The sequence below is a fragment of the Gossypium hirsutum genome, chromosome A09 (assembly GCF_007990345.1).
Source record: "Gossypium hirsutum isolate 1008001.06 chromosome A09, Gossypium_hirsutum_v2.1, whole genome shotgun sequence".
Classification (NCBI taxonomy): Eukaryota; Viridiplantae; Streptophyta; class Magnoliopsida; order Malvales; family Malvaceae; genus Gossypium; species Gossypium hirsutum.
In genome coordinates this window covers 4,073,136-4,085,955 of record NC_053432.1, presented here as the reverse complement: position 1 = coordinate 4,085,955, position 12,820 = coordinate 4,073,136, and the positions used below count along the sequence as shown (strand labels likewise).

The 12,820-nt window shown below is 34.4% G+C and overlaps 1 non-coding gene across 1 annotated transcript; it reads left to right on the top strand.

Moving 5' to 3' along the window:
• The first annotated feature begins 8,905 nt into the window (after window positions 1-8,905).
• On the top strand, window positions 8,906-9,012 carry LOC121207257 (small nucleolar RNA R71). The gene has a single exon (XR_005902348.1). It is a non-coding gene; the product is annotated as a small nucleolar RNA R71 (small nucleolar RNA).
• The last annotated feature ends 3,808 nt before the right edge of the window (window positions 9,013-12,820 follow it).

Here is a 12,820-nt window from a genome sequence, read left to right as displayed (position 1 = left end):
GCTTTTTGTTCCAATTTAGCCCATTTTGTAAGAGTTTGAATTCAACACACCAACTTCATTCCTGATAAGAAAAACTCAAATTTAATAGCATTTTATTCGATAATTAGCCAAAATAAATATATTAAAATACGAATTTATCTTGCCATCATAGTGACATTTGGTTATGGAGAATGAATTGATAGATTTATCTTTGGAGGACAATGAGGAGGATGTTATGTTGGTACATATTGAACCCATTTTTCGGAGGGTGGTTTATAATCTCTGTCTAGTTGGGTGTTTTCTTACAATGAATGTAGTCCATTTCCTGGCGATGAGGAGTACATTGACGAATTTATGGCATATTTTGAGAGGGGTTTAGATATAGATTTGGGGGGAAAGAGGTTCTTTTTTAGATTTTTCATAAAATGGATATTGATCTGGTGCTAAGCGGTGCACCATGGGCTTTTAATAATCATCTTTTGGTGATTCACCGTTTGGAGGATGGTGAGGATCCGATGAAGGTACTGCTAGTTTTCTCAAATTTTTAGATGCAAGTGCATGATTTACCTCCGGGATTATTCTCTAAGCCTATAGCAAAGCAATTAGGTGATTTTATGCACTATAACAACCCTCTTTTCAATGGTGTAGGAAACGGTAGTTTCGATACCACAAATTCGACGAGTGAGTTTGTATAATTATTATGTAAATTGTATGAGTCAATAATAATTTTTATATTTAATTTTGATTTAAGGAAGTTTAACTAACTGAATTAAAAGTTAGTATAAGTGGTTTGGTTCAAAAGTCAAGTGGTTATTGAAAACAAGGTATTATGACCTTGTTTCGATAATTTTAGGCCATAAATTTTTTTATAGAGTCGTATTACATGTAAATTGAAGTTTGGTCCGATAATTTTGATGATTTACTGCTTAATTATGGTAAAAGGATTAAATTCTAAAAGAGGTAGAAGCTAATTTCTATAGATTTAAAATAGTAAATGGACCAAAATGGTAATTTAACCATGGTTAAAAAGTCCAAGCGGTGGTGGTTATGATTAATCCACTAACTTTTGGCTTATTTATTTAGCCCTTGTTAGTTTAGGGTTAAATTGAAATAAATTTTAATCAACTAATAAATTAAAACAATTGAAGGACCAATTATGCAATTAAACCCCCTTGAATGCTAAATATACCATATGTGATGATTGTGGATTGTAATGGGCTTGAAATTGTTAAAATTGAATGGAAATTAAAAAGGTAAAATGGTAATTTGATAATTAAACATAATGTAAAAGCTAAAATAATTATCATCTTTCTAATTTTCTTCATTCAAAAACAGAATAGCAATGGGAGGAGATGAGCAAGCTTTCGGCCAAGCTTAGGGTTCCTCGTTTGATAGGTAAACCTTGCCCCTTTTTAGTAATTTTTATGTTTTTGAGCTTAATTTTAGCTTGATTTAGTTAAATTGAGGGCTAATTTGTAAAATTGTAAAATGTTTTGGATTAAGCCATTGATGAGTTAAGAAAATTCTTGGAATTTTATGATAGATCATTGAGTTTGGTCGTTAAGAAAAGACTATTTTGTAAAGTAATTTTTAGTAATTTTAAGGTTAAAGGACTAAAATGTTAAAGTAATTAAATTATAAGGACTTGATGTGAAATAATAGCAATTATGTGTTGAAATGGGGTAGTATATTGATATGTGTAAATGAAAATAGAAATAATGAATTGATACGACGTCGATCACTGATTAAGATACTCTGAATCGTTACTACAAATTAGTCTTGTAAGTTCGCACAATAAAGTAATTGATTTAGTTGTTCTGTGAATTATTGAATAATTTAAGTATATTGTATTTAAATTTGCTTGTATAGTAAATATTAAATTGTGGAATTGAATCAAATTGAAATGAAATTATAATTGAGGGTTATGATTAGAACTGAGGAAGGATATAATTGAATTCATGTGACAAAGAAACACTTAAATGATTATATGATATGTTAGTTATTATTTATGTTACGAAAGAATTAAATTGATTGATATATGGCAATTAGTAAATTGAACTAAATTGCATTATTAGTTAATTAGGTATTATGTCTAATAAATAAGAACTATATGGATGTGTGCTGGTAATGGTATAATATAAAGAAAGTTAATTGAAATGGACATGGTATATGACTAGTATGAACCTCGTAAATACTTGGAACACAAATGATAGGTCATTAGGGGTTATACAATTTCGAGTGTTGGTCTTGGATGTCCTACCGATGGATAGTCTCTATACTTGAGCCATTACTGCAAATTGGTTTTGTAAGTTCGATGTTTGTATTATATATATGGTTATATTTTATTCTTTATTATTAGATTTACTCTTTTAGCTTTAGTATTATAAAGTTGAATATTGATTACCGGGAATATAAAATAGAATTGAGTTGTTATGGCTGTGTATTGTATCTAGCCTTGGGCCTAGTAGGCTTTATGTCATTGTATTGTATTGGGCCTTAAGCCTAGTAGGCCTCGTGCTGGTGACTTATCAGGCTTTAAGCCTAACAGGCTTCGTGTCGGTGTTTATCGGGCTTGATGCCTAGTAGGCTTCATGCCAGTGTAACTATTCGTATTGGATATTGTTGACTTGAGATCTTACTAAATGATGACTTGGAATATGAATTAAACTAATGTACTATACAATACTCATTCGGTTGAGCTGTGATTGACGTGAACTTAGTTATTTAATCGTATAATTTGATCTGTTATGTTTAAATTTAGTAAGATTATCGTTTGGTTCAATGTACTTACTAAGCTTGAAGTAAGGTTACTCCTGTTTTGCATTTGTTTTGTAGATTGCATTTTGTAGTTGGGAGATTGGATCAACTCGAAGAATCACACTATCTCGAGGACTTTTTATGGTACATTTTGTAAACATCTTGGCTTATATTAGATGTAATAGGGTAAATGAATATATGAAATTCTTCTAGATATGTGTTGGTTATTGGTATGCCTTGGTCTGGGTTCCTATGCAATTGTAAAAAAAAATGAGATAGCATGATTTTGGTCATTTTTGGTTACACACAGCCTGGGACACAGGTTGTCACACAGCCGTGTGTCATATATGGGCGACCAACGTGGGCGTGTGCCCTGAACTTGTCAGGTGCAGTTTTCATAAGGGTTGGCACAAGGCCTACGACACGGCCGTGTGACCTAACATCGAATTGGACATGGTCTAGCACATGGCCTGCGACACGACCGTGTGAGGGTATTTCGAATGCTACACGGGCTAGCACATGGTTTGTGACACGGCCGTGTGAAATTATTTCAAAGGGTACACGGTTCGTCACACGGCCATGTCTGGAACCATATGGTCTGGGCTGTGTCACACGGCTGTGTGTGTCCCCTGTTTTGAAAATTTTTAATTTTTCCTTGAACTTTCTGATTTGTTTCAAATTGGTCCCTAATTGTTCCTAAGCTAATTTTAAGGCCTCGTAGGCTTGTTTTAAGGCCCATAAATGTACATATTACTCTGATTCAAATTATTATAAAATTTTGTTAATTAAATAGGCAACTTGATGCTATTTGTTACTGATTGTTTTGGATTGTACGGTAATACACTGTAACCTTAATTCGGTGAAGAGTATGAGTTATGGATGTTACATGCACACCATGGCGTTGCTTTGTTACTTCTTTGTACATTCTTGGGTTCTCATAAGCCTTTTTTCACCTTTCATCTAGTTCAACAAACTGCATCATTCTCTCTTCACATGTCCCTTGAGTTCTATCACCTTAATAGGACATAGTTCTAACACGTCTTCATGCGTAATTTATTGTATAGAATGTTGAGCCACATGATTAATAAAATCAACAGAATAACGAGTATCATCTCACTCACTAGAAACTCTCACAACATCACGTGCTTGAAGAGTAACCTCTTCATCTCCTACCCTTAGCACAAGCTTACCATTACCCGCATCAATAATAGTTCTAACAGTGGCTAAAAAAGGTCGACCTAAAATCATGAGTACCTTAATATCCTTATCCATGTCTAGTATAAGAAATTCAACAGGGAATATTAATTTATCTATTTTAACAAGCACATCCTCAATAATACCCTTAGGATACTTAATTGATATGTCAGCTAATTGAATACACATCCTAGTGGGTTTTGGTTCCCCGAGATCAAGTTGTTTGAATATTTTATAAGGCATTATATTTGTACTAGCACCCAAATCAACCGAAGCTTTTTCAACATTTAAACTACCAATGAAACAAGGAATAGTAAAACTCCTTGGATCTTTAAGCTTGGTGGGTAGTTTGTTTTGGAGAATGACCAAGAAATCCTCATTGAGTTCCACAATTGACATGTTGTCTAACTTCCTTTTATTTATTAACAACTCCTTTAAAAATTTTGTATACATTCACATTTGCGAAAAAGCTTCAACAAAAGTTATATTAAAATGCATTTTTTTCAAAAGTTCAAGAAATTTACCATATTGTTCGTTCATGCAGTCTTTCTTTATTACTGTCGAATATGGTATTCGTGGTTTATATTCTCTGACCATCGACTTATGCTCTTTCTTGCTTTCTTTAACCCTATTGTTTTTCTCTACAACTTCTAGATTCAGCTTCTTGTCAGGATCGACTAGCCCTTCCACACTTCAAACAGGGATTGTGTGAACTTGCTCTTTTGGGTTGGTGTAACACCTCAAATTTGGGCCTAGAAGTATTGGGCCTAGAGTGTGGGTCCGTAAGGAGGTTGTATATAGGTATTTAATTGTGCAATGAAATGGTACAATTAAATGTCTGCTTTGGTGGTTAATAGCCCTGAGAAGTGTCGGAGAAATCTTGGGTTCAAACTTAGGCTTTAGCAAAAATTTTGGTATTAAGTGAAAAAAAAACCTGGATGCTTGGATGAGGGCCTTTTAAATTATTGTGTTAAATAAATGACACAAGGAAGCATGTGGTCTAGTGGTTGTGGCGTAATTAAAGTTGTATGGGAGCCTGGGTTCAAGCCTTGGCTCTTGCAATTTATTTTGGTTTTTTAAGGGAACCTGGACTTTGGCCTTTAGACCTTATAATTAATTAGGGATAAAATATGACACAAAAAGAGCCTGTGGTGAAGTGGCAAGGTGGCGTCATAAAGTTGGCAAGGAGGTCCAGGGTTCGAAACTCATGGCAATCAAAGAGCATTTATTTTGCTAACAGGGGACATCAAGAGTTGGCGTTGAATTTAAACTCTGATGTTCGAGGGATCCCACATCGGGAAGCTAACATAAGAGTGGATGCGAAGCTGGCTTTAAATAGAGAGAACCATGAGGAGAGTAAAGGTACCTTTCTTGGCAGATCCCTTTCACTTTATGGCGTGCTAGTTTGGGTTGGGCGTCGGCTAAGAGTGCTCGGAGCGTGGATTAACTCCATTGCCTATCAGGTGTGTATTTCTCACTACTCTAGCTGTAGGATGACTACTTTGGGCCACGATGGGTCGAAAGGGGCCTACGGACCCAATTGGATAAGTTGTTTGATTGTGTAGTAAATATTGGACTAGGCTAGGTGAATCTCATGTCTATGGCTAGATTTGGGCTAAAAGGGCCACACGAACGTGTGGGCTCGTTTGGGCCGAGAATGGGTTTTAGGCCTATTCGTATTGTTATCCCTATTTAGAATACTTTAGTTTACCAATTATTGAAATGTCCTCGACTTGCAAAATTACCAAAGTACCCTCGATTTACAGAATTACCGTTTTACCCTCGATTTACAGAATTACCGTTTTACCCTCGATTTATAGAATTATCGTTTTACCCTTGATTTATAGAATTACTGTTTTACCATTGATTTACAAAATTGCCGTTTTACCCTCGATTTACAGAATTACCCTTTTACCCTCAATTTATAGAATTACTATTTTACCCTCGATTTACGAAATTATCGTTTTACCATCGATTTACAAAATTATCGTTTTACCCTCGATTTATAGAATTACTATTTTACCCTCGATTTATGGAATTATCGTTTTACCTCAAGTTACGAATTATCGTTTTACCCTCGATTGTGAAATTACTAAAATACCCCTATATGGTAGAATTACCAAAATACCCCTAGTTTGTAAAATTACCAAAATACCACTGGTTTGTGAAATTACCGAAATACCCTCAATTTGTTAAATTACCAAAATACCCCTGATTTACAAAATTACAAAAATACCCTTGACTTTCTAAAAATTATAGAAATACAAATGGTTTACAAAATTACTAAAATACCCTTGGTTTGTAGATTTACCAAAACACCCTTGTAGGATGAAATGACTAAAATACCCCTAATAGGTAAAAAGACCGTAAAGCCCCTATAGGGTCAAGTGACCGTAATACCCTTGTATGGTAAAATGACGAATATGCCCTTATGTTCCGTATGACTGATGTGCTTAGGATTTACATATATTGATATTGGATTAGTTAAGTTTGAGCGTGCTAATAGTGGTGGTTATCGTAGGTGATTGATTTTGGAAACGTTTCAACTTCAACCCATAACAGGTGTGTAATAACCCTCGCAGTAGCTTAGATTAATATTTGCCGAAAAGCCGAAATGCTAAAATTCTGGCATTTCGGGAACTTGTGATTTTGCCTTTGGTTAAAGATGCGATAGATACGATATAATCGGTGTTTGGATCGATGGAGCAGGTAATAGCGCAATTTGGTGCACGATGGTAAGTTGGACCTCAATGGGCTAGAATTGGGCCTAATGGGCTTTCAGACCCATTTGGGTAAAAGTGACAGAAAATGGAATTTGGAAAAGTTGCATTTTAACACAGTTAGTACTGTTGTAAAATTTGGATTAAGCAGGCTTAGTGGGCTAAATCGGCATTCGTAGGGCCCATTAGGGGTTTTGGGCCCAAAAGGCCGAATTTGATAAATTGGGTTAAAGATTATTGTGTAAAGACTCGAAAATATTAATAATTGTTAATGAACATGGAAAACCCATGATATTTAGTAAAATTACGGAATCACCCTTATAATATGAAAAATAACTGTTTTACCCTTGTGGGCAAGTGACTGACTTGGACTGTGCGGTTGACGGATTTGATTGCGAATATATGTTGGTGATATGAATAACTTGACTGTGATTGTTTGATTCAAATATGGGCATGACATTCTGCACACATGACATGTTGCATGGGTTGGGTTTTATAAATGGAGGAAGTGCTAAAAGGGCTATGCCCCAGTTTACCAAAAAGGGCTTTACCCCAGTTTATCAAAAAGGGCTTTGCCCTAGTTATTAAAAGAGGCTAGGCCTCCAGTTATATGATAAAGTAGCTATGCTGCCAGTGGAGAGTTTGGTTGGGTGGGTTGAGTTATTCCCCACATGGAGAGCTTGGTTGGTACGGGTGGAGAGTAGCGGATGGCGGGTTGAGTAGTCTCCCCAAATGGGCTTGCATACATTTATTGGTATTTCATGTGATATTGAAATGGGCCTGTGGGCTATACCGTTTATAGTAAAGGCTTCGACCCAGTGATATGATTTATAAAAAGGCTTCGGCCCAGTATATGTCGAGACTGAATTTGGGCTTAAGCCCATATTGCTACTGTTTAAGGGCTAAGGCCCAGACTGTACTGTTACTGAATAAGGCTTAGGCCCATATTGCTACTGTTTAAGGGCTAAAGCCCAGACTGTACCGTTACTGAATAAGGCTTTGGCCCAGATTGTACTGATACTGTGCTATTCACTGTTTGTTTGTTATTGGGATTACACACTGAGTTTTCGTAAACTCACCCCGTTTCTAACTATGCAGGTAATCCCTAAGCTTAGATAGTTTGGAGCTGCGAGGGACTTGGAGATGGACACACTACTATTTCTATTTCTTTTAATTGTAATTAGATTTCGTTTTGGGTTTTTAATTTATGTAATAAGGCTGTTGGTGGGTTTTAAGTTTTAATTTGGATTGTGATTTCTTATACTAAACTGCTAGTCTAGGAAAACTCGAGATTTCAAAATGGCATGATTTTTCTAAGGAACACGAGCTTCCAACAACAAAGTTTTCAAAATGCTTCCGCGATTTTAAATGAGGTAATATTCCAAAGGCAATCAAATTGGTAAATGTTTTGATGAGAACTTTAGTTTAATAATAATAAAGGAATTTAGATTCAGTAATGATTTTCACCGGAAAGATCAAATTGGAAAAATGGTTTGATGTGACGACCAGATTCGGCCATAATGTCTAGGCCGGGTTTAGGGTGTTGTAGTTGGTTTCAGTGTTATTAGGTAAACTGCCTTGTTGTTTCTCCGAAACCAATTTAGCAAGCTAGCTAATTTAATTCTTGAGACCCTGAATAGATGTCTATTGATTTCTCAAAGTTGTTTTATATTCTAGAATCTAGTTTACAACACTGAAATAAATTTAGTCAACATCTCTTCAAGATTCGACTTCTTTTTTTGTTGATAAGGTTGTTGGAAACTTGGAGGGGATTATGATATTTGATTCCCTTGAGCTCCCCAAGAAAAAATTGGACGATTCCTCCGTCCTAGGTTATAATTATTGTTATAAGGGTTACTCAGAGGTCTAAAATTATTACCCATAAGGTCGACTTGTTCATGCTCCATGTTAGACTTGTAACAAACATTCCAGATTTATCATCCTCGCTCCAGTAGCATCACATTGCATTACTGGATTCACTTGTTTACTGAAACTCAAGCCATCAATTTTTTTACTAAGAGTTTCAACTTGACTCGACAACATAGCAATTGAATTTATATTAAAACATCATTGGCTTTGCAGGCTTTGTTCTCATAACTTGCCACTAATAGTTATTCAGTTCCATCTCTTTGATAAATTCTTGGGCTATCTTAGGTGTTTTATTATTCAATATTCCATCAGCTACTGCATCAATCATTTGCCTAGTCGAGGGATTCAAACTATTTTAAAAAGTTTGAACTTGTAACCACAAAGGTAAACCATGATGAGGACACCTTCTCAGAAGATCCTTAAATCTTTCCCATGCATCATACAATGTTTCAAGCTAAAGTTGAGCAAAAGAAGAGATGTCATTCCTCAACTTAGCTGTTTTGGCCGATGAAAAGTACTTCAACAAAAATTTCCAGTCACCTGAGGCCAAGTAGTGATGGAACCACGTGGAAATGAATTCAACCACTATTTTGCCTTATTTCTTAAAAAGAATGGGTAAAACTGTAAGAGTATAGGATCATCAATAATGCCATTGATCTTAAATGTGTCGAAAATCTCCAGAAAATTAGGTAAACGAACATTCGGATCTAAATCTTGCAACCCATCAAACTGAACATATTGCTGCACCATCTGAATTGTGTTCGACTTAATCTTAAAATTATTTGCAACAACAATCGGTCTAACAATACTTGATTCAACCCCAATTAGAGTGGACTTAGTATGTCATACATAGTCCAAGGAGCAGGATGTGCAAGAAGTTGTAGATTACCAGGATTAATATCCATCTCCACAATAATGTCCTATTGCTCTTGATCATCTATGAAATTTTTTTGTTGACCTTGCTTCTCTAGCCTTTTTCTAATTTCTGCGAGTAGCCTTTTCAATTTCATTATAAAAAGTAATGATTCCAACGGGTTGCCTCTAATCATAAAGCAAGGGAACCTGTAAGAATCAAACAAAAGAAAACCAAAATGTAAAATATAAATTACAAAAAAAGTATTAAAATTAAAATAAAAAATGGCTTATTAGAAATTAAGTTTTCCTAATATTCTAGTCCTAGGCAACAGTGCCAAAAACTTGATGATCATGAAACTAATTAAGAATTTGACTAAGATAAGTGCACCTATCAAGTAATAGTATAGTTATGGTAAGCAAAGATATCATTCTCACGAGGACTACAAGTACTAATAATTATCATATTTCTATTATTTAACTGAATAATTCAGATGATCTATTAAAACTAAAATTAACTAATTTAATTAACTAACAAACAAGAAAAAGAAAAAATACGAAAATAATCAAATAACAACTATGAAATGAAACAATACCCAGGTAAGAATCCACCTAGATTTCATCTTTCACTATCAATCTAAATTACTCAATTTCTTTACATAGCACATTGATCTGTAGAAATCCCAAAATTATACTAATATATCTTTTGAGCATAAGAACAATCGACTCTAGGTGGATTAATTGAAATTTCTTTATAATTAAAACCCCTATTACGCAACATCTAATCTTAAATAGGATTTATTCGACCACCGAATTAAGCACATTGAACACGGATTAATACTCTAGAAATATCAAGCCAAGAATTAAACACACATAATTAAAAATAAATAAATTAAATATTTATTGCATAAAATAGAAATCAAACGACAGAATTCATCGTAAGGTTCATCTCCCCTAGGTATTTAGAAAATTAGTTCATGCTTGAAAAGTGAAAAATCCAAGATACAATATAACCAAAAGAATAAAAGAAACTTATGATAACTTCTTACGAAATCAACTAGGAATCTTTAATCTTGATGGAAATCTGCTTCAAAGTCAGCTTTAATGGTGTTTTTCGAGTCGTTTTCTTGAATATTCTCTGACAATTCTCTCTTGTCTTCTTACTTTTGTCATATATACGTCTTAGAATGCCCAAAAAACCTAAAATTGTGATTTTCTATTTTTCAGTGCGCAATCTCGTGATATCGACATGGCCTACCACACCGTGTGGTTCACACAGCCATGTGAAAAAGTGTAGCTTGTGTGGCTCCTTCAGCTTGCTTCGACGTTTCGATTTCCGCTCGTTTTTCTCTCATTTTTCTCCCAAGTGCTCTATTAAGCATTAAAACATGAATTTAAATTATTAGGAGCATAAAATTCACAATTAACATTGGATAATCACTCAAAACGCGTTAAGAATGTGGTTAAAACATATTACTTTCAGCCCTTATCAAACAAAAAAAATTTGCTACTCATTTGAGGATACTTTAAGTTTTTTATTTTTAAAAAAATAATAAAAATATGTATTTAATGAGATTTGAATCCATGCCAATTGGATTAAAAAATATTCAATTTAACATTCAATTAAAGTTTTATTTTAATATTTTATATATTTTAATTTTATTATACATATTTTATTACCTCCATCAATTATATATATTAATAATATTGTTGATTGAGATGCTGTAACACCCCATACCCGACCTAGATGTTATAGTCGGATCATGGAGATTACATCGTACAAGCAAAAGAAACAAATGTTTAGTTTTGATGAAAGCCAATTTCAACGGAAAAAAAATTCAATTAGAATAAATCTTTGAAAAAACATAATAATTTTTTGAAATCGTAGCTTAATTGTATTACTAAGATTAAAACCAATTTACTTGAAACATTTATTTGCTAAAACATTTTAGAGAATTCCTTTTAGTTTTACAGCAGAAAACCTTATAATGTATCGTTTATAAACCAAGATTCATTTTTAGTTATCATAAGTTTAACGTCCTTAAATGATAAAAGCTTTTGTGTGATATATACCCAAAATAGTCCCATCGTAATAAACAAAAATTAAAATGTCCAAAAACAAATAAAAAAACCCAAAAAAGGCGAAAATGTCGAAAATGTCTATAATAAACAGATAAAAGTCCATGGTGCTTAACCAAAAACATGAAACTTGAGCTCCAGAGTGGCCGTCCATTCCTAGGTCGAAGGATTACTTGAAAAAAAACAAAGAAATTATGAGCTCTAAGCTCGATGTTTGTTTTGACCCATAATCTTAGTACAAGCATACATATATATATCAGATCGCCTCATAGTATATATCATAATATTTCTTATCATATCAGATTTTATACGAATCATATCTTAATATATCATATCATATTTAATCGTAGCATATCATGTTATATTGAATCATAACATAGCAAATCTTATCATGTCATATCATATCATGTCCTACCCCAGTCGCTGCACACCATCTCCGACCCACCAATCACACCATATAGGACTACAAGTGTCCATCCATCCAATCACACCAACTTGTAGCCGTGTGTCACTCATATATTTGTAGCTGAGCTACCATACACAAATTTGTGGTCTAGCCGCCACAATCACAGTATACCTATCATATAACACTTCCTCCATCACATCATAACCCACCCCCAAACATATGCATATCATAACCCTAAAACATACATACATATATCATATATCACATATCACATGGCATACCTACAGACGTATATCATATAGATTGTAACATAGCATATACTTTATAGTTTATTTTCAACTTGTCCTACTTAATATACCATTTAAACTTATCCATATGTAATTACGTACTAAAACTTACGCTTTTTCGGTCTCATACGATGTCTACAAACCCAAATATGAGTCCTTCAAATGGCCCTTGGTCAGGCCTAAAAATTGGCCAAAATGGCCTACACGGCTCAAAACCCTAGCCCATATGGTCAACACGGCCTACCTATACGGTTTGCAAAGTTTCACACAGCAGTATGCTTCACACGGGCTATAAGATTTCACATGATTGTGTGCTCCACATGACCTGGCACACGTCCTACCATACAATCTGACACACGGCTATGTGGCGTTAGGCAGTTTCGAAAATAGCCCTTATTTCACGATTTAATCGAGTTTCAAATGAGTTTTTGGGTCGTTTTCACACTCCTGATTTATAAATTGATCAACCACTCAAAAGGAACTCACGAACCTATAAACATTTATCAAAACACAACGATCAACAATCCCAACCTTATACAAAAATTTCACTTCCCTAAGGAAAAACAATCCCAAAACTCCAATTTACGAACTCTTACCACACAATAACAGCAACCTAAGCCGTTCACGAGATTAACTCGCTGGAGGTTTGCCTAACGCCGCTCTTCCTTCTCCTATTC